This window comes from Castor canadensis, chromosome 7 (assembly GCF_047511655.1).
Source record: "Castor canadensis chromosome 7, mCasCan1.hap1v2, whole genome shotgun sequence".
Taxonomy (NCBI): domain Eukaryota; kingdom Metazoa; phylum Chordata; class Mammalia; order Rodentia; family Castoridae; genus Castor; species Castor canadensis.
In genome coordinates, this window is record NC_133392.1 from 13,460,325 (window position 1) to 13,487,359 (window position 27,035).

General features: G+C 41.1%; 1 long non-coding RNA gene across 1 annotated transcript; it reads left to right on the forward strand.

Moving 5' to 3' along the window:
- The first annotated feature begins 242 nt into the window (after positions 1-242).
- Positions 243-26,802, forward strand: LOC141424608 (uncharacterized). The gene is made up of 3 exons (XR_012449481.1): positions 243-524; positions 21,134-21,166; positions 21,965-26,802. It is a non-coding gene; the product is annotated as an uncharacterized lncRNA (long non-coding RNA).
- Positions 26,803-27,035: the final 233 nt, after the last annotated feature.

Below are 27,035 nucleotides of genomic sequence, written 5' to 3' on the forward strand. Positions count from 1 at the left end.
GTGTGTATATGACTAGAACTATGTAAAAGCGTTTAAGGGTAAAGACTAGAAGTAACTATAAACAGAATATGTTGGGGTATTGAAGTTACAGATGGTTTAAAAGTTTTTCCTACACTTCATTTAAAGGCACGTGTGTGTGTGTGTGTGTGTGTGTAACAAAATGATATATTAGATTTTGAAGCTGCTGTTAAGTATTTATGGGCATGTCCTCATGAGAAACTTTTAGTTTGAGGTTTCTTTCATCCACAAATGACTATTGGACTTTAGCCACAGCCAGACACCAGAAGGGTCTGAGTGTGACTGGAAAAGCATTACTTTCTCCCTCTGCCCTGAGGGCCAGACAGATCCCTTCATTTCCCTCTGTTCACAGCTCAGCGTTCTTGGAATTATCTAATCCCCAGCTGGCCAGATGGATCCAGAGTCAGACCAGGCCTCCTTTGGCTTCTATGCAGAGCAAGGCGATTTGGACAACCTGGGATTATTGACGCTTTCTGGCTACTCAGCCTGCATAGCAGGAATTTATGGTGAGTAATTAGAGGAGTTTGGGGGACTATTGACCATTGGGATTGGTTGATCTAACTCCCTTCCCTAAACACCAGCTCCCCAAGTTATATTTCTGCACTGTCACAGGATGCCCTCAGATTGAGGGTAAACAGGGCCCAGAAGAGGTTGTTCCCATTAAACTGGGAGTCAGCATACCCTCTGGACTGGACTGGTCCTCTGATGTGAACCCATGTCATGCAAGAACAGGAGAAGCTGTCATTGTCATAGTCTTCAGACCCATGTGGCAGGCAAACAGAGCATGACTGGGCACCTGCCCACTCTGGCCTCACTCAGGTTGTCCAACGTGTCAGATCCTCTTCCACCTCAAGGCGTTTGCATCTTCTTTCTGATTCTGGAAAGACCCTTCCCCCTTTTTCTCTCTGTGCCTGCTTTTCATCCGTCCTGACTTAAAGGGTGCTTCTTGCAGAAGGTGGGCTCTCTAACCCTCTGTTTAAAGTGAGTTGTTCTCCTATTTGATGGGTCTCGATTTCATTTCTCATTGGCTTCTTTTTGTGCTCTTGGCCACTGAAAGTGGCCTGCTTATCTGTTTTTTTCTTTGTCTGCAGGGACTGCAGGGGTCTTGTTCGCTATTGTATACCAGCAATTGCAGGAATATGTGGCACGTAGTAGAAGCTCAAACAATATTTGCTGAGTGAATGAGTAAGAGAACACTTGGATATGAGATCAACCACTGTTGTGCTTTCTAATTAGGACACATCATGGAGGGCTTGGCCTTGCCACACCCCTTCCCAAGGCTTGCTGTTCGCTGCTCATGGCTACTACTTTAGCTTGTGATTGGACTTGACGTTCTCTGAGTCTGAGATGTACAAAGCTCCTGAGAGAGCCTGCCCCCACTCCTAGGCCTCAGAAAGGGAGACAAAAGAGGATAGTTTATCTTAGATCTGCTGGCCAGCCACCAGTGGCTGCAAGACCAAGTAATCCTAAGGTCCCCTGCCCACTGCTGGTGAGGAGAGAATCCAAAGCTGAGCTGGGCAGCTGGAAGAAAGACTTGGTGATTATTGCTGAGTGATATCAACATGCTCAGATCAAAGGTATCAAAATGGAGAAAGCCTACACAGTATGAGCGCCCATCTTAGCTTCAATGGACACTTGAAGACAGGACACTGCAGTCCTGGGAACTCTAGGGCTGTGTGCAGGACCAGGCCCTGAAGAATCACTGCTTGACAGTCTAGTGCCCAGGCAGGTGCTGGGAGAGGAAGGAAGACAAGTGCCCTTCACTGATGTGATTTCTTGCTCAGTACTTCTGGTTTCCCAGGAATCTCTGTCCTGCTGGAAAAAAGCAGCCATAGTATTTCTTGTTGAAGATTCTTTATTCAAAGCCTAGTCCTTCTGCTATGCAATTTATTCAAGAAAGCCTTAAAGAAATCTCTGCCAGCAATAAGATGTAACTTTTAGAAAATGTGAGATTAGTAGTACTTGCCTTATGCTTGTATGGCTAGAGATCTAGGGAACTTCAAATTTAAATGAATATTTCTGATCAATAAATATCCCCGAATGAAAGAGAAATCCCACTTCCCAATTCCTAGGTTAGTCAACCTCCTGAATGGTATTTTGAAAGATGGGGGCTTAACGAGTTTTGTAGCTTTATACTGTTATCAACCAGTAGCTAAAGACGCTTTCTAAAAATATAATTATAGTATAACTTGTTTAATCATTACATTAGAATATCTGTTGCTTTTTCTTTTTCTCCTATGATACGACCATTAATATCCTTGTATATATGTCTTTATGTACATATTGTTCTAAGAAACTCTCTCTTTTTTCTTTTGGTGGCCCTGGGTGCACTAGGGTTTGAACTCAGGACCTCACACTTGCTATGCAGGCGCTTTATCACTTGAGCCATCCTGCCAGCCCAGAAACTTGTTTTCTAAGACTCAGACCTAATGGGAAACAATGAAGTATTTTATTATAAATTATAGTAAGCCTATGAGTATATATGACACAGATGTATGGATTAAAGAATAAGTATGAAATCAACACCTGTGAACCTAGCACCCAACTCAGGAGTGAAGTTTTCCCTTTTCCTTCCTACACCCTGCCTAACTACCAATCTGTCCTGGCCTCTCCGTCCAAAGATAACTGCTGTCCTGAATCTTGTGACTGGTATCCTTTCCTTACATTTTAACCACATATATATACATTCCTTAAACTATGGCTAGATGTGTATTTTCATTTTCCATGTTTTCACCTTTATATAAATGGAACCATATCCTATGTATTCTTCTGTCATGTGCTTTTCTTCAGTGGATGCTAAGATTTATACATGTGGGCACATGACACTTATTTTCACTGCTGCATAGCACCCCTTGGAATAACTATACTACAGTTTATCAGTTTTACTACAGGAATTTCACTTATTTCTAATTTTTTTGATCCACAAACAAAGCCACTGTGAACATGTCCTCTGCGCTCCTGGTACACATATGCCAGTGTTTCTCTAGGAGTGAAACTGGATTAGGCTCCTGCCATATATGTTGTGTTATGAACCATGTGGCCCATAACAGAAAATTAGGCATTTTTAAAACAGTAGGGAAGTTTCAGGAGTTCCCTGACATCCTTTGTGATATCAGCTGCCTACCTACCTATAACAGAGGGGTCCTTTCTGACCCAGGTGTGAGCCATAGACCGTCCAGCATTTTTTGAATTGGGAAGTAAGACGTCTCCATACGTAGTGACAAACAGGCACAATGCTTTGACCAACCTTTGATCAAAGGAAGAGAACACACATTTATTGAAAGTCCAACTGCAAGTTGTCAGGTCCTTCTGTGTGTGGCATTTTGGTATGTCATGTACACATCACAGCTCTACTTTCTCATAGGCAATATTGCCTCCATTTTGTAAGCAGGCAAATTGAGGCTCGTAGAGGTTCAGTTGTCTGGCCACGGTCACTATCAGTAGGTGGTGAAGATGGGATTCCCATTTTGCCTCGTCATTTCTTCTCATTGGTGATCGTTCCTGGCACCTGGCTGTGCTCCATAAATGTTTATGAATGAATACAGAGAGGAAAGAAAACCTGGAGTGGGAGATTGTGCTTAAAAATCAAAGCCAAGGCAAACAAAAAGAGAAGCAAACAGAACTCTGATGGTTCCAGTGTCCAGACATAGGTATGCTTGCTAGTGGGGAGCCTTGCCCATATCTGAGCAGCAGAACTTGAGGCACAGGTTGGAAACCACCCAGGTGTCTGTGCAAGGACTAACCACAGTGCTGCACTGCCACCTGTCTCAGGGGAACCATCACGTTTCCTGGCCTTTAGAGTGACCTGAAGCGAAGCAACAGCTGACAGAGGAGGCGTGACACTCTGTCGGTGAGGGCAGACCCCTGGCCCATCTGTACCTGTTCAGGAAGCTGCCAGATGCTAGCCCCACCCCCTCTTCTTTCTGCAGGGCTTCAGGCACTTAAAAAAAGAGGAGTTCCTAATCTGTCCAAGCCAGCCTCTACTGCCTATTGAAAGAAAAAGAGCATTTAATAACAATAATAAACTTGCATAATTTTTCTGACTTTAATTTTTGTTTATTGAGACAGGGTCTTGGTATGTAGCCCAGGATGACTTTAAACTCATTATCCTCCTTCCTCAGTCTCCTAAATAAGTACTGGGATTACAGGTGTGCCTCACAATGCCCTGCATCAGGCTTTTATTTTTGTGTGTCTCTGTGTGTGTGTGTTACTGGGGATTGAACCCAGGGCTTCTCAAATACTAAACAAGCACTCTAACACTTAGCCCTTTTGTATGTATTTTATTTTTGAGAGAGTCTCACTACCTGGGGCTGCCCTTGAACTGCAACCCTCTATCTCTGCTTTCCAAGTAGCTGGGATTATAGGAATCTACCACCATACTCACCTGGCCTTTATTCTTGACAGAAGTAAATTCTAGCTGCTAATTGTGGCCCTTTGGGTTATGGTGCATGGTTCTTGTCACTTTCATATACTAATAGTATTAATACATTTTACCTAATTTATTTTATGTAACATGTAAGTGTATAACTCTATAATTATACAATTTACATATAAATGTATTATATAATTATATATAAAGTTTATATAGTTTATATAAGTGTATGTATAAATTATCTTAAATATAATTTTAAATATAATGTTACAATTTTATATCTTTACACTCATTTATACACTTAACCTTCAAATATATATTTAAATGTATACTATAAATTAAGGCACCTTGGCATAGAAATTGGGGGGAGGGTTTCAGCACCAAGGCAGCTGACATGGACACAAAGCTGGGTGATTAAGAAGTAAGAGACTGGGCTTTCCCCTGCTGCTCTGAACCAAAGGCAAATCTCCCCAGCAGCCCAGCTCTGGCCTCTGAGCACCCCGCACTGCACATGTCAGCCCCTCAAGTCTTGTAAAGCGGCAGGCTTGTTAATCTGGAGACTGTACAGATGGACGAACCGAAGCTTTAGTCATTATACTTAATTGGGCGAGTGGCCCTCTGAGCTGTCTACAAACTGTGTGTTCACAGTGAGGTAATTAATAACGCCACTTCCTTTTGGGGACATATCATTAGTCATTATTTCTAGAAACATGACATTGATCTCTTTATTCAGAGAGGTAATTGCAGGTTTCTGAAAAGAGTGTATGGTTTACCCAACAATTCCCCACAAATGACATCATCTCTGAAAAGTAAAACCCACAAAATCTGTCACTTTGAATCCGTAGTTGGGATTTTGTTCCCCAGGTGGTAAAAGAAGACTCTGGAAAAAAAATAATGAACTATTTTGGTATGGAAATAGAGGGAAAGATAAGATGTGGGGTTTTTTAGATATTAGTCATTTCTTTAAGTATTTTTTGAGAGAGTGAAATTGTGCTTGTTAGAATTATAGCAAAAAGTGAAACAAAGAAATGATCTATTTTTTAAAGGCTTACAGCTGCCTTTTGGTAATAGTTTTCTTATTGTGTCTTGTACCAAGTTCACAAACGAACTCTATTTCAACACCAACATGTGAAAACCCAGGTATTTTTGAAATCCAATTCTTAACCTCAAAAAGAAGCAGAGAAATGGAACAACAGAGGTCTTGATATTTTGCAGAGTTTGGATCCCATACTGTTGAGCAAGAATTAAATGAGAATTTGGGCTTTTTTTTTTTTGCTTGAAACCTCTAGCTGACTTACCATCACCAGTTCCACTTTCAAAATTCATATTGAATTGAAGAAATCTAACTGCTGCTTTCTACCTTTTTTTAAAAAAAAGAACTTTATAAGGCAATGATAGAATTTAAGAGAAACAAGACCTTTATTCATTTGGATTATTTTCTTACCGGTTTCTAACCTTTGCCTAATTTTTAGAACAACATGAATCCATTTGAGAAAGGAGGACTTAAAATCAGAACAAGGTAGCATACTTAAATAAACTGCAAGGCACACTGCTTCCAAATACTTCTGTAAACTTTATGCTGTGAATCTTTCAAGTACTGATGAACTTCCAAATCATGGTTTTCCAAAGCATCTTTCTTACAACCTGACTTGCATTAGGCTCCTTGCTTTTGGGGGTAGAGCTCTACATGGAGGTACCAGAGCCTGTCAGCTTGCCACAACCCAGCAGTTCTCAAGTACATTACTAACTAGGCAAGATGCTGCAAGTTAATTTGGGACATGATGGCATTTTTTGTTCTCTTGGAAAGTGCCTACCTGCAGTGGCATCTCAAGGCCCCAAGGAGTCTGCAGTGGAAGAAGCTATGTAGCTTTGCTTGTCTGGAAGTTGCTTTGTTTAAAGTTGTTCTGTATATTTCTTAAATGTTTATAGTAATGGATTAAAGCCAAATAACCTTACTATTTACAAAGTCCTACAGTGTTAGCATTTCTCAAAGATCCTAAGAAATATTGCCCTATGTGGACCCATTTTATCATCTACTCAGTTTCTCTTTAGATTGATGACAGAATCATTTGAATACAGACTTGATAAAATCTGAAAACTCTGAACCTGAAAACTGTAGAATATCACAGATGTGAATTCATTTCTCAGACATAAAATAATTTTCATTGTTAGTCAAAGCTGGTGAGACAGGATTGACAAGACTGGATTTGTGTTTAGCCTATAAAGAGAAGGGAAAAGATGTTTATTCATTAAATAATTCAAATCAACAATACATTTGAGTTGATGGAAATAAATTCAAAATTTTAAGAGAAATTTGCTGAAGGAAAATGGCTCATTTAAACTTCAGTTTCAAATAAACGATGGATTTATAAATTATGTTCTAATGCCTAGATAATTATTTTAAAGGTAATACTAAAATGTCATTTAATGTCTCAATACCAAATGGGTAGATAGTAGATTGGATAATTTGGCATTTTAGGGTTTGGAGACTTGAAAGGGTATTTATGGCTTATGGTTTTAAAACCCATAAGCTCATGATGAATTTGGTTAACGTTATTAAAAGCCACATCTGAAATATCTGTGCTTTGTTAAATATATTAAATTTATTAGTACAGTTGTCTGTTGGATTTTGTTTTGAAGCTGGCAGGAGCATATGCATTTTAATATAAATACTCAAATTTATCTCCAAATGCTTTACTTAGTTAATTATGCAGACATATTTTGCTAATGCAGAGAACAACTTCACCCATGGTCTACTTTTGATGCCTAATTATCTATAAGAATGAAAAATGCTTTGATTAAAAAAATCACTCCCATTAAGAATCAAAACCCCATTTTTCTCTCCCAAATTCATTTGGCAATGGGGCTGTGCTTGTGGGGGGCAGTGCAGGGATGGGGTACTCAGGGTGCTTACTGGGGTCGTGAGCTGGCGCGGAGGAGCAGGTACTGTGAGTGTTTCTCTATTGATCAGGTGTCTGGTATTAGTTTTAGGGATATTAAAATACATCAATGAATCTAATGCATTCCTAATGTCTTTCAGTCATCTACAAGCGGCAAATAATCAAGGAAAGTCTTCTAAGGGATATTTCAGTTAAACAAACAAATTCTGAATATGTCAAGTTAGTGGGTCAAAATAGGTTTTATTTATTCATTTACTTTTCCTTTCCTGCCCTGGCGGGTCTGATAAAATCAGAAACTTCTCTACCCTTTGGATTTTTAAATAGGAAAGAAAGACCAGATTAAGACCTGGATGCCTCTCCCTGGGCCCACTGAACCCTAACCAAGTGGCTGTGAGTCACAGGAAAAGAGTCCCTTTGTCGTCTTCATTAATCAAACCACCAAGCCCAATGAATGGGAGGCATTTTTTTAAGGTAAAGTAATTCACTAGAATTTGGATGTGTTTCTCTTTAATTAGTTCGATAAGCCCCAAATTTGAGAACTTGTCAAACACCTGGTATTAGCCCTGTGCTACTGACCTAGGGGGAAAAGCCAGGGCGAGGCAAAAGGAGAGACAGGTGGAGTTAGATGAATGAGAGCCTCTTTCTGTGCAGCCTGTGCTCCAGATGAAAAGAATCATTACCACAATGATACTTCTAATTATTCTGTCATTAGGATACGTCCTTGGTTTGCCATGGTACAAGGAGCCTTGGTTTTAGACAACATGATCTAGGAGACAGTGAGAGCACGGAGGTCTAGAAGGCATTTAACCCTTTCACCAGATACCACACAATCTAAGTGCTCCAAGTTGAGCACATGAGTTAGAAATTTGCCTTGCACTGTTCTTCCCACACTGTGCTAAGAGGTGTCAATGCAAGCAGTATGTATGTTGTCATTGGAAAACTCAATAAGGGATTCTTGGTATAGTCGCTCTCACCCATAACCTTGCAGCTTTCATGTTCAAGGTTGAGCTCAATGTTTGCCAATGGACACCCCGTTTCTTAAAGTTTATATAAGAAAGCTGATTCCTGTGGAATGTATCATTTAATAACCCACACCACCGGGGACACATGAGAAACATCAGTACTCTAGCATCCCTAATTCTAGTGGGAGTTTGTAAGGGCAAAGTTGGGTACTGCAGAATTGAGGCTGCAACACAATGTGTCCATGGAGTGGGGTAGCTTAGTGGTTGAAAGAATGGACTTCGGAGTCTGATGGACCTGGTTTTGAATCTCAGCCCCATAACTTGCTAAATCTTTGGCTTTGAGAAGAAAGTTTCTAATCCTAGTTTCTTCATCTTTTACATGGAGTAAATAATGGTACCTACCCCAAGGAGCTTTTAGGAGGGAAAAGAAGAACTGATTCATAGTACTAAACATCACTCAGAAAATGGTTGTAGAGATGGTCTGTAAAAGTCTTCTGACAGTGAATGCGCACATTACTGAACTAACATACATTTATGCAAAATACACATATGACCATTTATATACATATAGGCTCACATCTCAGACAGTGACCACCCTATCTGAAGTGGCTGCCTGTACTATGAAGAACCCCACTGATGGAGTCTCTTTCTGGGGTTATATGCTAATCGCTCTCTATAGATTTCAATAATACCTCTAAAGAAGACTGCATGATCAACTAAATTCTTTATTTTCTAAGTCTGCCTATCTACCTTAGAGTACAAGCAGGTCTCAAACTGTTTTGATATAAATACCCAATAAAACACATTTTTCTAATAAATGCAGTGTTTTATGTTGGTGACATTGGAGAGTGAGAATGATAGTGTTAGAAAGAATCTCTGAATATTTTCAGGACTTTATTCTTCAGAACAATGAACATGGTGCTCTGAATGGGGTCGTGGATTTCAGCATGAATAAATCCAATCCTGTTGACATCTTTAAAAAACTGTATCTGCCCCAGATTTCAATTGGCCCTGAGATTTCAAAAAAGATTTTATTTCATACATTCTTCGTACATATAAATGGATTTACATGTAGGATAAGAATTTGAAGTATTTGGAAGAAAGACACTATTTATATTGAAAGTATTCTTATACTTTATTGCTTGTCTTTTGTATGCCTGTATTGAACAATAGTCTAGAGAAACCACAACTTAAACTATTGAAAAATAAGTCAGTCTTGAATTTCACACTTGAAGGGTGTAGGGTTTTCCTGAAGCATAACGAAAAGCACATATTGGGAAGATTTATTTTGCTGACAGATACCAATGGAGATCCAGTGTGGCTGCGGTAGGAGGCAAACATGAAGTAGTGGGTTACACACATACTCACACATACACTTGTGCAAAATACACGTATGCTAAAGCTAAGTTATTATGAACTCTGAAGGATAGCTATTTAAAGCCATGAGCTGGTTAATTTCTACGACCATTGTAAAGATGACATTGTATTGCTATGAATTTTAATTAAAATAGCAGACTTTGTTTAATCCTTTTATTAAAAAAGCTCCCTACAATGCAAGTAAAAAGTTTATGTAAGACAGAAGTTAATGTTTGAGATGTTTGAATATCTTTTTGGTTCAAATCTCATGAACTTAGCCTTGCATCAATCTATTTTTCCCTTAGAAGGTAGTTTTCCATCTATTTTGTATAAAAAGTAGAGTCTGAAATTTGCTTGAAGTATTGGGGCTCTAAAATGTACGGTTGCTCTCTGAAAACTCCATCTCTGAGCTCTTTTGCAATACAAGTTAATTAACTGGATTTAGGTATTTGCAAGATGATATATTTAATGGGATTACCGCTCATATAATGTTCTCAGTGACTGATTTGCAATCTAAGCTCACGGAACCGAGAGCTGCATTTCCAGCTCTTTGAGAGTTAATGTCGTGTTAAGGAAAAGTACAATCTGAACCTCATTGTTCATGAAGGGGTGAGTTATTCCCGTGAAATGGAGCTGGGCCCTACGGGGGGCTGCAGCCGGCAGATGCGTGATCAAGAGCGAGCAAACCACCACATTCCAGCAACTGCCCCAGGTAGCTGGATCCCCACACCTGAACTCCTGACAAGTTCAAGGCAATTGTGTGTCTCGTCAAAATATAATGGCCCATTATTCATAGTCTCTCTCCCAAGTGGGATCAATTAGGTGCTTCTGCTCCACAGTTTTAAAGATAAACACTCATGTTTTGGTTGGTTGAGAGTTAGAATGAAACCATACATAACCATTCTGCACCCCTGGACATGGTCATTGTCAGCAGTGTTCTAAATCCATCTGTCAATGCAGGCATTCAAAATATTTGTGATTATTTTATCAGGCCAGGTGGAAAGGTAAATAATAATTTCCTTGGAAGAAGACTATCAGTAGGAAAATGACAGCCTTCCAAAAAAAATAATATCCCTTTCCACTCATGTCTGCCTTTGTCTCACTAGCTCTTTTTTTGTTAAGCAAATGTATTTCTGCTCATCGGTTGGATTTGCTCTGATGTTATGACTTCAGTCATTGAACATGACATCACTAATGAATGTAATTTCAATCTTCATGATCAGAGGACTACTGTAAAAAGAGCATTTTAACTAAAATGTTGAAACTTGTCTTAAATGTATAAATATTAGCTCAGTCAAATCACTATTAAGAGAAAATTTAAATTCTCCCTCAGTGGGAAGTTTGTATCATCATGGTACATCCGATTCCTCATTTTCATTGGAATTAGTGAGTAAAATAGTTCTTTGTACGTGACCTAACAAAATAATTTCCAGGGTGTGCCTTACACCTGGCTTTCAGATCATCACTAGAGCCCTTTAAGCAAAAGGATGGTTTTAAAGAAAGCATCTCTCTGAAACGCAGTTCCCCACAGTCTTCAGCTAGGTATTCAATCAACAAAGATGAGCTGCAATCAAAATGAAAGTGCAACTTGAATACAGGTGTCAGAAAAGTCAGAGAGCAGAATAACCAAATGCAAGTGCTGAGGCAGCTACAGGGTCTTTTGGTATATGTTTCCTTTATGGAGAAGGTGAAGTGACTTGCTGGAAGGGACAGCTCGAGCCTGACTCTCATCCAGTCCCAGAGGCCACCGGTGGATGGCCAGGCTGGGTGGGTAGTATGTGTGAAGGGGAGGTGCATGATGAAGGGAAGGAGTCTGACTTTTGCAATTCTTTCTCCCCTAACTCTTTGCAAAGAAGCTTGCAAGCTGCCCTTTACAGCTCTTCTCTGTCTGCCACATACACCTGGGGTGGGGAGTCCTTCCCCACAAGTGGCTGGGGATTTCGGAGGTTACCCCCTGCCCCAGTGCCCCTGCAGTGAGTCTTGGTTAGCTGTAAAGGTTCCAATGACTTATTGGGGTCCATTTGACCCCCTCCCCTCTCTTTCTACTCCTCCTGACCTTCTAATTTACCCAGCAGCTTTGGAAAGGGTTCCAGGCCCCTGAACCCTTCTTTCCCAGCTCATCTTAAGGAGGCCATCACTACTTGTCTGTATCTCCATGTGTGTTTGGCTTTGGAGGTTCAGGGAGCGAGCTATTTCCCTACCTTAGTGAATTTTCTTAACTCAAGAGAATTGGATTTGACCTGTAGCCCTTTTCACCCCATTAACCTCCACCCTTCCCTTAGATCTCGGCTCCTTTTCAAGCCTTCCCTGACCCACAGGACCAGGTCAATTCCTGTATCAGAGCTTTCATAGCTCAAGTATCTCTCCTGGTGGCACTCAACAGAATTGTCATTTTATGTGTGCTTATGTGCTATTTCAAACTTTGTATTTTTGTAATAGTTAAAACTCACAAAAAGTTTCAACATTAGCACTGAGTCTCCTTGTGGGTCCTGTTCACTCAGTGTCTTCCAACAGCCACATTAGAAAGAACCACAGTGTAGTGTCAACTGACATTGGTAAGATACCATTAATTCAGGTAAAAACTATTCATGGATTTTACATAAATATGTGTCTATTGTTTGATGAGATTTTAAATTCTGGTAACTGTCACTACAGCCAACATACAAACTGTGCCTTCACAATGAAGAACTTCCCGTGTCACCCTTTCGTAATTTCGTCTTTCCCCAGCTCTAACTCCATCACCATAATTGTGTAACTTCAGGAATATTATATAAATGGAATCATAATGTATGGAGCCCTTTGGCAATGGCTGTTATACTCAGCATAATTTCCTTGAGATGCATCCAAGTTGTTGGTGTGAATCAATTTGTTCCCTTTCATTGCCAACAATATTCCCTGGCACAGATATTCACTTGGTGAAGGGCATTTGAGTTCTTCCCAGCCGGGGGCTATGACAAATAAACTCCTATAAAGTCACGTATAGGTTTTGTATGAACATAGTTTTTTCTTAGATAAATATTAAGATATGCAATTGCTGGCTTAAATAGTAAGAGAATGCTTATAAGAAAATTCCAGTTTCCTAGTGGGGGGTGGGGGATGCTGGCCTTGAACTCAAGGCTGAGCCACTCCAACAGCCCTTTTCTGTGATGGGTTTTTCAAGATAGGGTCTGGCAAACTATTTGCCTGGGCTGGCTTTGAACCTTGATCTTCCTGATCTCTGCCTCCTGAAGATTACAGCCGTGAGCTGGCTCCCGGGAGTGTGCTTTATTTTAGCAGTGTACGTAAGGACACAGCAGTGCCTCAGACCTTTCATTTGCGTAGCCATAATGCACAATGCCTAATGACTCCACCCACCTTGTGTGATATTTGCCTTTTACATATTCTCTTCAGTGAAGTGTCTGTTCAAGTCTTTCCAGCTTTCTAATGGGGGTGGTTTGCTTTCTTGCTGTTGACTTTAGAGTGTTCTTCCAATAGTTCTTTGTCAGATACACAAGGCACAAATATTTTATTATAGTCTGAAATTTGTCTTTTTATCTTCCTAACATGGCATTTTTCAGAACAAAAGTTGTTAATTTGGTTACTTTATCTGATTTTTTGTGGGTAATGTATTTGATATCATACCTAACACATCAATCCAAACTCACAAATACTATCTTCTCTCATTTTCTAAAAGTTTTATTTATTTGTTTATTATGATGATGATTCTGTGCTACTGGGGTTTGAGCTCAGAGCTTTGCACTCACTAGGCAGGCACTCTACCACTTGAGCCATGCTCCCAGCCCTTTTGCTTATATTTAATTTTTGACATAGAGTCTTGATAACTTTGCCCTGGTTAGTCGTGAACTCACGATCCTCCTGCTTTTGCTTCCTGAATAGCTGGTATGAGAGGCACGTGTCACCAAGTCTCGTTCTTTTTTCTACTTTTCTTTAACCATTGAATCTCCACCATCTATCATAGTGTCTGAACTATAGTTAAGTGCTCAGGTATTTGTTGAAAGACTAACCAACCAAGTTAAGAATAATACAAAACGTTTGAAAAATGCAGAGAACTGTCCATATTATTTTTGTTATTGTTGCTGTCACTGACGGAGCTAGTGGTGTTTTAAAGAAAGGAAGTGGCAGAGAATTGGAGCGAATCAGGTGTCTTTATGTACTTCTCATTGTGTGCAGTGATAGCTCAACCTAATCTACTTTTTAAAAAATTTCTCTTTGCAAGAAACTTTTACTTGGCTAACTTAGAGCTATTTTATGACTGTATCTGACAGCTTTTGGAACAGTCCCCAGGGATGAACTAACATATGAACCATTCTCAATTCTCAACTGCCAGTGCAGTGGAACAGTTAGCAAAGAACACGTTATCATTTTTACAAGCTACTTATAAACATATCATAAAATATACATGCATGAAACCAATACATCTTTGAAAACTGGGTTCTAGGGCAATAGATTAATTTTTCAATAGGAAGTATAGCAAGGAAATAAAATAGATATTGCTTATAAAACACATCACAGTGTTACAATGTTTGAGATCTATCCATATCTACCATGTTGGAATAATAATAATGGTAATTTCAGTTATATTCTGGTCTCCCAAGAAAAATAGAAATTCATAAAACTTTTAAAAATTAAATACAAGCAAGAAACGAAGAGGGATGACTGAGTGAAAAGTTGACTAAATGTGAACTGGTAAAAACAAATTCTTGTTTCCTTAGAATGTTAGAATTTACATCTTGTCTTTATTTCTACTTAAAGTCGCTCACTCATGTCACAAAGAATTAAAATAGGTTAAAAAGAACACAAACAACCAATAGAAGTAATTGATATTTCGACCCTTTGTGGAGTAATTCATGAAAGATGCTGAGTTTGGCATTTGTTTAGCACCAGAGTATACAACTATTTAATAAGTTCAAATCCATTGCTCAGTGACATTGGGAGAATATTTGGGTTTAAGTGTGACAGAGTGGGGTTTAACACAGCACTTGGCTCGTAGGAGCTCTCCATGCATTTTGGAGAACGAATGCTGATTTATTCAATTAAGCATTGCAGCATGGTACAGTGGGCAGACTCTGGCCTGGAGTCATAGAAGGGAGGGAGGAAGAGCTAACAGTCATTAGAGGGCCTACCAAGTGCCATGTAACACGACAGCTGATTCCTATGCATCCTCTCACTGACTTCCTTGTGTTTAATTTTAAAAAGTTTTATGAATTTCTATTTTTCTTAGTCGGGAGACCAGAAGTAATATCCCTTAAGATAGGTAGAATCTGCAATTTGTAAGTGAAGGGGCTGAAGTTTAGAGGTTGCATAACTTTCTCAGGAACCAGATATGAATCAAATCTCACTCTTCTGTTTCATACCCACGATAATCAGAGCTCCATCACTGATTAGCTCTATCACCTTTCTTCTTTCCCCACTCCCATTTTTAAAACTAAAGTTCTGTCTTAGAAGGCTACAGTGAGGACTTAAGAGTATTTTCAAAAAGGCCCCAGGTGATTCTGATCCAGTTTGAGCATCAACCATTGGACTAGGCTAGTGTCTCCTTCATATACCTAAAGCTATGTGTCTAGCATTTGGGTCCAAAGTGACACTCACTGTTATTTAGTTCAAAGCAGCAAAGAAAGTGTCTATCATAGGCTAAGTATTATTGGGCTGTGACGATGACATTGACTTTGCCTTTTGCAAATGTGTACTAAATGGGGGTGACATCTCCAGTGGATCAATGGCTACAATAAGGGCAGGCTCAAGGAAGAGCATATGGACAAAGTAGGTAAGGGTCACGGCTGTAAGGAGGATTAGGAAGTCCCCATGGACCAATGGGATATGATGAATGGGTAGGAGGATTTTAGCAGGGGAAGAGAGGAGGCCGCTGGAGGGAAGGCTACTGTAAACAGAAGCCTGCAGGTAGAAAGTACAAGGTATGTTTGAAGCAAGACAAAGGGCCTAAGACAAAGTGCTGCAATGGTAAAGATGATGAGGGAAAGAGAAGGTGATGGAAAGTTGTTCTGGGACCATGCTACAAAGGCTATGAAAGGCAAGCAGAAGTGTTTGTAGATAATTTTCTGAGAATAGATGGAATCATTGAATATTTTTGGCCGCAAAATTAATAGATCTGACTTTTTACTTGGGAATGTGTACCTGGCACGGTACATGAAGTGCATTTTGGATTGAGGCAGGGAAACAATCCTGGGTACCAAAATAGCCCAGCTATGCAAACTTCTTCTCTCTACTTATGTGTGATGGTCACTGACTTAACACAACTTCGTGGCAGGGGGGTGGGGAGGAAGAACTATAAACAGCTTGGAAAATGAATGCCACTGATAATTATTTGGCTGAACGAAAGATGTGTTTCTTGAAATAGACTTATATTTATCTAAAATATTTGCTATCTGTTCAAGGTTTTGAGCCACAAGAAAATTTGTGCATGCTTTAATGACATTGTGGTATACTTAAAAGAATTGTAAAGATAAAAACCCAAATGGCTTGCAATGAATGCACCACTAAACTCATTGTACAGAATAGCCTGGTTATGTTACCGCCTCAAAGAATTGTGGGTAGAAGAACTAATTCTACTTCCCCTGGCTTTCTAAACTAGGACAACAGAGTTTCTCTAAAACTTGAGGAAATCTATACTTAAGATGATAGCCTGGTTATGTTACCGCCTCAAAGAATTGTGGGTAGAAGAACTAATTCTACTTCCCCTGGCTTTCTAAACTAGGACAACAGAGTTTCTCTAAAACTTGAGGAAATCTATACTTAAGATGAAACCAATTCTGTGTAAAGGAAAACAATTCTGTGTGACATGGATGTTGTAAAGAGCATAATTCTTTCCAGTGTTTTGGCAAATAGGCCCCTTGTCTCTGGGAACACTGGCATACCCACAGGAAGATCGGTCTAAGTCAAGACCATTAAATACAAATCTTTCTCATGACATAGAATCTAAGAGATTACTGAAATTTAAAACAAGAAGCCCAGTGCCAGTGGCTCACACCTGTAATCCTAACTACTCGGGAGGCAGAGATCAGGAGGATTGCGGTTCAAAGCAAGCCTGGACAAATAGTCCTTGAGACCCTATCTCAAAAAAATTCTTCACAGAAAAGGGCTGGTGGAGTGGCTCAAGGCGTAGGCCCTGAGTTCAAACCCCAGTACCGCCAAAAAAAAAATTAAGAGTTCTTAGTGTCTTACACCTAAAAAATTAGCTAGCATTTGTTGCCCTTAACGCAGAGAAACTAAAGCAGATACCTTAAAAGCAACTGAGACCAATAGGAAAAGGGGACCAGGAACTAGAGAAAAGGTGAGATCAAAAAGAATTAACCTAGAAGGTAACACCCACGCACAGGAAATCAATGTGAGTCAACTCCCTGTATAGCTGTCCTTATCTCCACCAGCAAAAACCCTCGTTCCTTCCTATTATTGCTTATACTCTCTCTTCAACAAAATTAGAAATAAAGGCAAAATAGTTTCTGCTGGGTATTGAGGGGGTGGGGGGGAGAGGGAGGGGGCGGAGTGGGTGGTAAGGGAGGGGGTGGGGGCAGGGGGGAGAAATGACCCAAGCCTTGTATGCACATATGAATAATAAAAGAAAAAAAAAGAGTTCTTAGTGTCTTAGAAAGAAAGAATGGAAAGAAAGGAGGGAGAGAGGGAGGGAGGGATGAAGGGAGGAAGGAAAGAAGGAAGGAAGGCAGGAAAACTAAGGCCCAGCCCAGCACTTTGGCTCTTGCATTTCCATAAGCTGAATCTGTCCTCCACCAGTGTTCTCCAGCTTGGAGAGAGCTTTAATGCAAAGTGTGCAGTGGTTTGCAGTATCACTGTTTGCTGTGAGGGCAGATGGCACACCTGTGCACATTAGAGGGCAGGTGCCCATGAACCTTAGCCTTGCCCGCCTCAACTTCAAGCCAAGTTTCAAATAATCTAAAATACTGATTTCCATATGATTTTCCCCCAAAGTCCTATACCAGTGAGCCTTTCTAGCTATTAGGAAGATGCTGCCTCTCGTGACCTCAGAGATGAAGATTCTCAATCTTAATTTTAAAGGAGCAGGAGAGAGGAAGTCACTGTGGAACCTTAGAAAGTCAGCATATGTGAAACAAAATAACCCATTAAAATTCAACACAATACCCTGAATTCCTGCTAGTCATTTTTGAAAGGCGAAGCAGGCATTGGTTACAGAAAGATAAGGCTGAGATGCTTAACAGCAGGTAACTGAGATCTCTGTAGCAAGTGGAAGGAGGAAATGGGGCCCAGTTAGGATGACTTAGACTTTGCTGGGGGAGTCATGGAAGGTCCATCCAGCATGCATTCTGGGCGTCTCTGTCGCCACCAATTTAAACAAACTCTTTAGTGTCCTTGTGAATTTGCATCATGAGATGTTAGGAAAGAATAGTCCTTCAGTGTATTCATGAGCAAGTGGCCAGGTCAACCCTGCAAGCAAATACTTTACAGAATAACACTGCTGCTCTACTTGGGCCCTGAAGCAGGCACGCGTTAACTCCTTCAGAGCAGGCCTGAGAAGCTTACATTCAGGACATATTAATCTGAAAACAAGTGTACTTTTGTGTCTGGGGAGGATTCTTTTCATTGCCATCAATTTAGTACATCGACAGACTGAGATTCTAGCTTCACTATCAGGTTGCCTCCAAGCTGAGACCCCAGCGCAAGCCGCACTACTTAATTGAGACTAATCTGCAGTGAATGCCACCGTGTGTCTGCCTGATTCCTCTCTACCATTCTTAGCTCTCTTATTGCCATCCCCTCAGTGACCTGCTCTCAAGATTTGGGGAAGGAAAGTGACTTCCAGGCAATATGAATTCAGCTCTGATGATAGTGTGTTAGCTGAGAGCAGCACACACACACACACACACACACACACACACATACACATGCATGCACACACACAGGCACACGTACATGTCTGTGCACACACATGCACCTGCATGAACACATCTGCACACACATATCCAGGACAACTAAAATATGCATTCTCTTTTGCACACCCTGATATGGTATCACAGATTTTGGCATTCTGGGAGCAACATGTAGACACTATCCAACAATTTTTCACCCTGATACTATACTGGTTTGAGCTAAAGTCTACTGAAATTGAAGGAAAAAGATTTTGTGCAATATGTATTCTTCAGGTGTTCAGAGTCATAGAGTCATGTGTGGACATCCAGGACTGAACCTGTTTTCTTTTTTGTCTTTGTTTTATTTTAATATCTTTGTCTTCTCCACAATTAAAGGAGTTAAGGGTTAGAAGTAGCTACAATAAAAAATTCTACTTTTTGCATTTGTAACACTTTCAGAATTATATTCTATTTTATTGTTTATAACAATACTAAAATAATTACAGTAATGAGTCGAGCACTTTCCATGAGCCAACACAGGGCTAGGCACTTCACCTACCTCGGCCTTCATCCACACAATAGTCCAACTTGTCAGAAGTAAAGAAAAAGAGAGGAAGGAAGGTTTGATGACCTGCTCAAGGTAACACAGCTTATCAAGGGCAATGGACATAACACCAAGCCATGTCCTCCCCTCTGCAAGACATTAATGGTGACTTTGAATCAAACTTCCACAAAGCTTCATCATCTAGATATCCTTCTAGCTCATGATTCACAAAGATGGAGCTAAGGGTATTTGTCCCCATTCTGTTGGTTCTTTGTTTTATTTTAAATAAAATGAAAAGGAAACCGAGGTGATTAGGTCGGGAGAATGGAACACTAGTGGATGGGATTAGCGCCCTTCTAGGAAGGACTCCAGCAAGCTCTCTCACCTTTCAGCTGTGCTTGCAGTCTGCAACTCAGAAGAGAGCCCTCACCAGAACCTGCCCTTGCTGGCTCCCTTAGTCACAGAACTGTGAGAAAGAAGTTTCTATTATTTGTGAGCTGCCCGGATGATGGTGCCTTGTTATAGCATCCGAACTGGCAAAGACACAGGTTCATGTGTCAACCTGCCTGTGAGCTGTAACTGAGCATCCTGCCTCCATTTTTCAGCTGAGAAGGCAGAGAAAGTGGTTTTGGTGTGACAGAGTGCAGAGGGGACCCCTTTCTAAAGCTACAGTGTGTCCTGGGGCTGGAAGGAAGCCCAGGTACCTCCTCCTTCATAAGCTCTCTTTGAAAATCACGGACTAGGTGCCTGGGGAGTGATGAGGGAGTAAAGCAAATGACTGGATTGATGTAAGAATGAATGGCCAATACTGAAGGGAGGTTTATAGAGCACCTGAGGATAACGAGCCTGTCTGTCTGCTCTCCTATTTCATCGCCAGCATTTCCCACGATGTCTGGTACTTGAAAGACACTCTGCAAGTATTTATTATTAAGTGAATAAATAGGCAAAAGTCCAAGAAGAAGTCCCCTGAGCAGTGACAGGAAGAAGCTTACTTCTCTGGCCACTTCCCCACCTGCCAAGGGTCAGACACCAGCATAAAGTAGAGGACCCAGAGGTACAAAAGAAGTAGGGTGCTGGGGGTTCAGAATGCAAAGCAGAAGGTCTGAGCACCATGCTCCTCCCTGGCCTCCAGCTCATGGGCCTTCAATTCTTTTGCAAGGAGGGGCAGTGTAAATGCTTCCATAAGAGCTCCTGAGCCAGGGTCCTTGGCATCAGAGATCCCAAGAGCCTTCAGCTTCCTGCTTCCCTGTTCAAGGAGTAAGGTGGGAATTAACAGTGACCTCCATTCCCAGATATTGTGGGGATTTGCTAAGCATGACTTGCTTTTACAGTTCAGTTCTCAGGCCTGAGAAGGTAGGCTGCTGTGCAGGGGCCATGCTTACTGCCTGTGGGCAGTGGGCCTATACAGGGGCTTTTTGCCAATAAGGAAACAACACGACTTCAGTTTACAGACAGAGGTCAGGGAGCATCAGAGCGAGAGATCAGAAACCAAAACAAAGGAAAGGAATGTTGTCAATGCAGGGATAGGGAGGCAACGAACGGCCTTGTCTTCAGTGGTCCCAAGTGATGCCTACAATGGTGAGAAAGAGGCAACTGCCCAGGTCCAAATCCTAGCTTGGACTCTACCCAGTAAGTGACCTTGAACCCCAGCTCTCATTGGAGGGAAAATGAAGTAGCTGGATCAGATACGGTGAAAGGCCCTTTCAGACATGCCAATTTATAGCACTGACATCTCCAAAAAGGAAAGCTGAACAGATTTGAGTCCTTCCCCATCCCAAACTCATAATCTCAACTTTGGTTAGAACATTCGAGTTTTCCAGAACTAGAAAATAGAAATATGAATATTTTTGGAAGCAAAGATCTGGAACCAACTATATAGTTCCCTTCAAACTTGCTATCCTGTTCTTTTTTGTTTAAAACAAAACATGGGAGCAACTAACCTTAGCTCCCTCTTTTGTGAGTCATGAGCTAGAAGGCTATCTGGATGACAAAGCTTTGTGGAAATGTTCAAGGTCACCTTTGGGGAACAACATGCACTAGGGAAGATATAGTTTAAGAGCTGTGTTCATAGCCCTTGATAAACTGTGTCATCCTGAGCAGGTCACCCAACTTTCTTACCTCTCTGTGTCTTCCATTTCTTGCAGATTGGCCTGTCATATGGATGAAGGCTGAGGTAGGTAAGTGTCTAGCCCTGTTGTTGGCTCATGGGAAGTACTAAACTCATTCACGTTATAATTTTAGCTTTGTTATTAACAATTATAAAAGTAGTATCAAGGAATTAAGAACAGAGAGAAATGCATGAAAGAGAATCAGAAACTATAGTTGTGATTTCTTAATCATGGCTGAGGAAAAAAAGGGGTTAATTGATGTCTTTAATTAGGAATAAGCAATCAGAAGTGTTCACTGCTCAAGGTCATGACTCAATATTCAAAGAACCTGCCAGGCAGCTCAACCTGTAAGTCAACCTGCTGCTGAGTTAGCTGCACCTAGTGAAATGATGAGCACACAATGATTCTAGTTTCCAAGTGCCTTTGCAATGGGCACCTAATACAGTGACTAATGCAAATGTGGTTCCACCTAATAGTTGTGGTGAACCTCCTCCTGGTCTCCCTACTAATTCACACTAGAGTAGTTGCAATAATTTTAGGTCTGTTTTAATGTTAATTATGACTTGCAAGAGAACAGCTATAAGTTCATAGTGTGAAGTATGGTGTCTGCCTAAGCCAGAGCTGTAGAAGGGTTAGCTTTCCTTTGAAGGCAGCACAAATGGCAACTTTTCCGGCCAGGTCTAATTTGGGATGTACATTATGCAGAGGGTACACTTAAAACAATCACTTCTACTCTATATGAAGTCTTAATCATTTCTCTAGTCATTAGATTCTGTTTTCAAATGCAATTTAATACCCAGTGTTAATTTTAATAAGGTTCATATTAGAAATCAATTATTTTTACTCTCTGTACCTATCGGTTCTCAGAAACCAAGAGATATTATGTGTCAAATCCTTCCCCGGCTTCATCATTTTTTTTTGAAAGACAGTGGGGACTAGCAATCCTACCTTAGTCACCTTCGCCTGGGAGCCAACTCTGTGCCCAGGGCTGGGATGGAATGATGAAGAAACCAAGGAATCTGCCATGTGGGAATTCCAAGAAGGAATCTGGTAGGTGGGCTGCAGTGACTCATCATGAAAGGCACACGTCAGAGGAAACACGGAGAAGGGAGCTTGTTCATTTCCCCAGCACAGAGACGACGTTTATATCTTTGCTAAATAGCATGGCAGACTTGTGCAGTGGTAACATCTATGCTGGATTGTGGATGTGTTCGACATTGCATGACTACAGCAAGTTAATATCCTAGTCTGTGCCCTAGTTCCTAGTTTTTACGTGGGGGGTAACAAGAGGACCAATGTCACACAACATTAGTTGTGAGGCCTACTGAGTGACTGTAGCGAGAGCACAAAAGAAGGTTCCCCTGTACTGTACCATGAGTGCTGTTCTAATGAGAACCAAGGCACACAGTGAAATCAAGGCAAATGGTCCTGAAAAGAACGAGGATGAAAAGTGAACTTTGACTACACTTCTACTACCTTGGGATAACTACCATTCCCGTTTGATGACCATACAGTCACTTGGATATCCATGTGTCCAGAAATATATAAGTGAGTATAATATACTTTTCTTTTCTAGGTTAGCAATGTTTTATTATTATTGTTGTTGTTGTGTAAACACTCTTATTTTGTTTTACTTCTTTCTCTTTTCCTTGTTCCCTGCACCCAGGTCACCAACACTGACAGTCTGGTGCACATCCTTTCACATCTTTCTCCATGCTCCTGTAATCTACCAACACTTAAGAGCCTTTGAATTTCATTCTTTTGGTAAAATGTGATCGTATGTTTCCCACTTCTGTGTGTACAAGTGTGTAGGCTTGCTTTTCTACATACTTAACAACATAAACCAGAAATCTCTCAGAAATAACTTGTGATAGATCTAATTCAGTCTTTTTAGTGATTATCTGATATTCATTCCATCATTCTACCATTCATGGAACCATTCTGCCATTGACTCCGTGTGTATGTATGTGTGTACAAACAGTAACACATTAAGAACCAAGAAGTTCTTATAGCTTCCCAGTAATGGGATTGTGGGTTAGTGTTTGTGTGTATTTTTGGAGAAGGATTTTGGAGAAGAATTTTTGGGAAGTGGGTTTGGGGGCCTTGGGAAATAGTGAAAGACCTAGACATAACCAGAGAAGGGATGAGATCGCCCTACCCTCACAGATTTCCAAGACGACAAATGTTGGTACAGGGCAACATGGAAAAAGTGATTTGTTTTGTGTCATCTGTCCAGTGAATGGCCGAGGGAGGGACCTGGGTTCATAGGTTCTCTTCTTCCACATAGAGAAAGGAAGTGGCATTTGAAATCAGTCTTGAAGAATGACCAGAATATAGAAGGTAGAGTAAGGATAAGTCCACTCAAAATGGGTTACCATCTAGACAAGGGCTAGCTGGTAAGGCCAGATGGGCAGGAGAGAAGGGCCATGTTTAGGAGTTTAGATACTGCCAGGGAGGACATGGGGAAACTTCAGATTTTAAGCTGATTTTATCAGATGAGGTTGAAAGATCATTCTGGAGGGAGGTTGACCTTACAGAGCAATTCAAGTTGCAAGTTAAGGAGACCAGATAGGAAGTTGGAGGTGGAGGCACCAGAACATTCCAGGGTAAAAGCCCAAGACTTGTTGACCAGATGCTCCAGACATTGACTATCTTGGGCACACTGTCAGTTCTCAATAAATACTGAAAGAAAGAACCTCTCAAGGGAAGTTAGTGATAGATGGTAAGGGTCTAGTGTGAACACTGATGTTGAGTGGGTCATTGCTAGGTTCTGGGTCACTATCTGAGGCACTCACTCGAAGAAATTGACCATGGTAGCTCTCAGTCCCACCACTTTGGAAATGTCTCCCCAAATTCTAAAGGATTACCCTGATCTCACATTTATGAACTAGGATCTGTTACATGAGGGAGTTTAGCTCCACGCTCTTGGCAATGAGCAAACATCTCAAATTCCCAAGAAGAAAGCAGTGGTTCTATTATGAAATTAATTTTCCACTGACCCAGGTCCAGAAGGCTGTTTGAAAGATAAGTGTTGATTGATGTATGAAGATTTCCATCTAGCTTTGTAAAGTATGGGGTCTGCAAATCTGCAAGTAGAAATAGAGTCTTTCTGGCAAAAATATTAATACTGTACCTTGGTGTTACTGGATGATTGCATTTCAACACCTGGGAGGACTTTTAAATGAACAATTCCTATTTATATCTTCCCTCAAATAGCACTTGAATTCCCAGGCATCTTATAAAATTTTGAACAGGCTTGTGCTGCCGAGGTCATAACTCGATTAATCATACAGAAAGCACAAGTCCAGGCACATTGCAATTATAGAGGGATCATGTTGCAAATGATCCAGGCACCTGAACTGAGTGAAGGCCTAAGTCCCAGGAGTGGTTCTGCAAACAAAAATGCGAGGAATGAATCCAGAGACTGGTGCTGAAATCTATGACAAAGTTGAGTTTGAGAAGGAACTGGGAAATGAAAGATGAGACTAGGATCATGGAGGTAGGACCCCGAAGATGTGTTTCTATGGCAGAAGGAGGGGAATTGGTGAGAACAGAGTAGAGGAGTGGTGGAAAACAGAGCTTCCACATTACAGACTGTGGAAGAAAGGGAGCAGAAGGAGGCTTTGCAGTCATGGAGTCCCCCCATCTTACCTAGGAGAAATCTCAGCATAGATTTGGAAAGTCAACCCAAAGCCTCCTTCTCATCTGCTTCCATTTCACCAAGCCACACATCCTGGGGCCTCAGCCTGATTTTCTCTATACATATGCCAGCAAATGAATAGGTGTCAGATGCATGTGAACTCTGTTTCCACTTTTCTTAAACACGGAGATTCTGTGGAATATTGAGGCACAACACTAATTCAAGGGAAGAACTAGACCTTTCCAGACAGATGCAGGAGCTTTGGGCTTTCTTTTGTTTGAGTTTTTTATAAACTGGTTTGGGAAGATGCTTGAGTTTGTACAACCTCACCATGGTGGACAAAAATAACAGCCATACCCCAAAGCCATTCATGTCTTCATCTTATAACCTGTGACTACGGTACCTTACATGACAAAAGGTTAGGACTTATGGTGGGACAGAGTTTTTTCACAGCCTGATGAGCTGGAAACCTTCCTATATCATATCAGTGGGTAGATGACCACTTTTGGAAGTGCCAGGTTGGTGAAACCAAGCTTTGTGTAGTTCATAACAATGATTGTTCTCAGACTAAGCCCTTCAAAGGTTTAGTCAAACCCTAGGAACTAATGGTGTAACTCTAACCATCCACTCCTTCTCGTCCTATCTGGGTGCTCTTTACCTCCATGAACCTGGCTTTATCATCTGCAAAATGTTGATAACAATGGTCTTGCCTATCATGTTGTATTGTATTGTACCGTACCGTACCATACCATACCATGTCATGTCGTATCATATCATATCATCCTGCCACTGCCCTTAAATATCATCATGAAAAGCTCTTCATACTAAGCACAGTACAACATATTGTGTGCTCAAAAATGGCAGCCACTATACTTACAGGAAAATGCTCAGTACTGAAAGAAACACAGTCTCTGAAACCAGGATCCCTTGTTGATGAGAGATTTGATTAAAAAGAAGGATGCTAATCAAAGGTATGTTGGGGAGAAATCTGGCCCACTCTGATAATTTTTAGCATGGTGACTGAGCTCCTTGTGTAATGAAAGTGACTTCAAAAAGGGAGCAAAAAAAAAAAAAAAAAAAAAGAAAAGAAAGACTGAGCTACAGGGGTCTGAAGTTCTTTTCTGTCACAAACAAATCTTTTGCTCCAGGGCCAAATCCAAGCACATCGACACCCTGAGCCATGTGCCATTGCTCTCCCCGACCCGTTTCTTAAGCTCTTATCATATCTAAAGGAGGACCCACGTATCTGAGCGTGTGTTGGCCATTCCCAGAAGGGAGTTTGGGATGCCAGACAACAGAAGAAAGCAACCCAGCACGTTTATCTGTCTGTACTGTGTTTGCTGTGTGTGGGATCCACAGTGATGTTCAGGAACCAGAGGTGAATTGGGGGAGGTGAGTAGAACACACTCGCTGAGCACAAAATAGCATTCAGCAGGCACTTGATTTCTTGATGGAGTTCCCTGTCATCTCCTACTCCTAGCTCAACCTGCAAGACCTTCCGTGTTGTTTCCTTTTACTTTCAGACCGATAGCCTTCAGGGAGCTGTTGGAAACATTGGAGTGAATGCTTCCCCACACACTGCACTGATCTGGGCCTGATTATGCTCAGACAGCCGCACCTCGCAAATGCCTCTGGGATCACATCACTCTGTTATGAAATCGGGCTCTTAAAGAGCTGGAGTCAAGTGGCAAAGCCAGTGGCTGTCAACAGCCTAAGTCAAGACCTGAGTGAGCATAGTTTGCTGGGTGAGGTAGCCTTGAGAAGACTCAAAGGGCCCCATTGGTGATGGAGGGAAGTAGATGAGGGAAGGAACAGAGGCCAGAAAAATGGGGGACCAGGACCTGGGGCTGTCACACAAAGTTGCCTACCTTATGATCCTGGTGCTGATCCAGATGTCAGCCTCTGTCTTGTTCCCTAAGTCTCTGATTTGGTTGTCAGCTCTGTCTCACTGGGAGTGGGTCCCCTATGCTCCTATCTGGAATTATGTTCTTTCAACCCTGGCACAGAAGGGATGAGGGCCGATAACCTTATGCAGAGATAGCAAATTTGCTACTGAGTCAAGGACCACAGGCGCCACACTGTAGGAATGTTACAAATGTCCTATCTCATTACCTCTGAGAGTGGGCATTACTTTTACCCTCATTATTTAGATAAGTAAACTGAGGCCAATAGAGACTAAATAAATTACCATGGTTACACAGCTCATAAATGGTGAAAATTCAAATTCAAGACTGTTTGTATCCAAAGTTTTGTTTCTTATACTTCACAGGTCTTCCAGAGGGAGAAAAGCCTAGAACA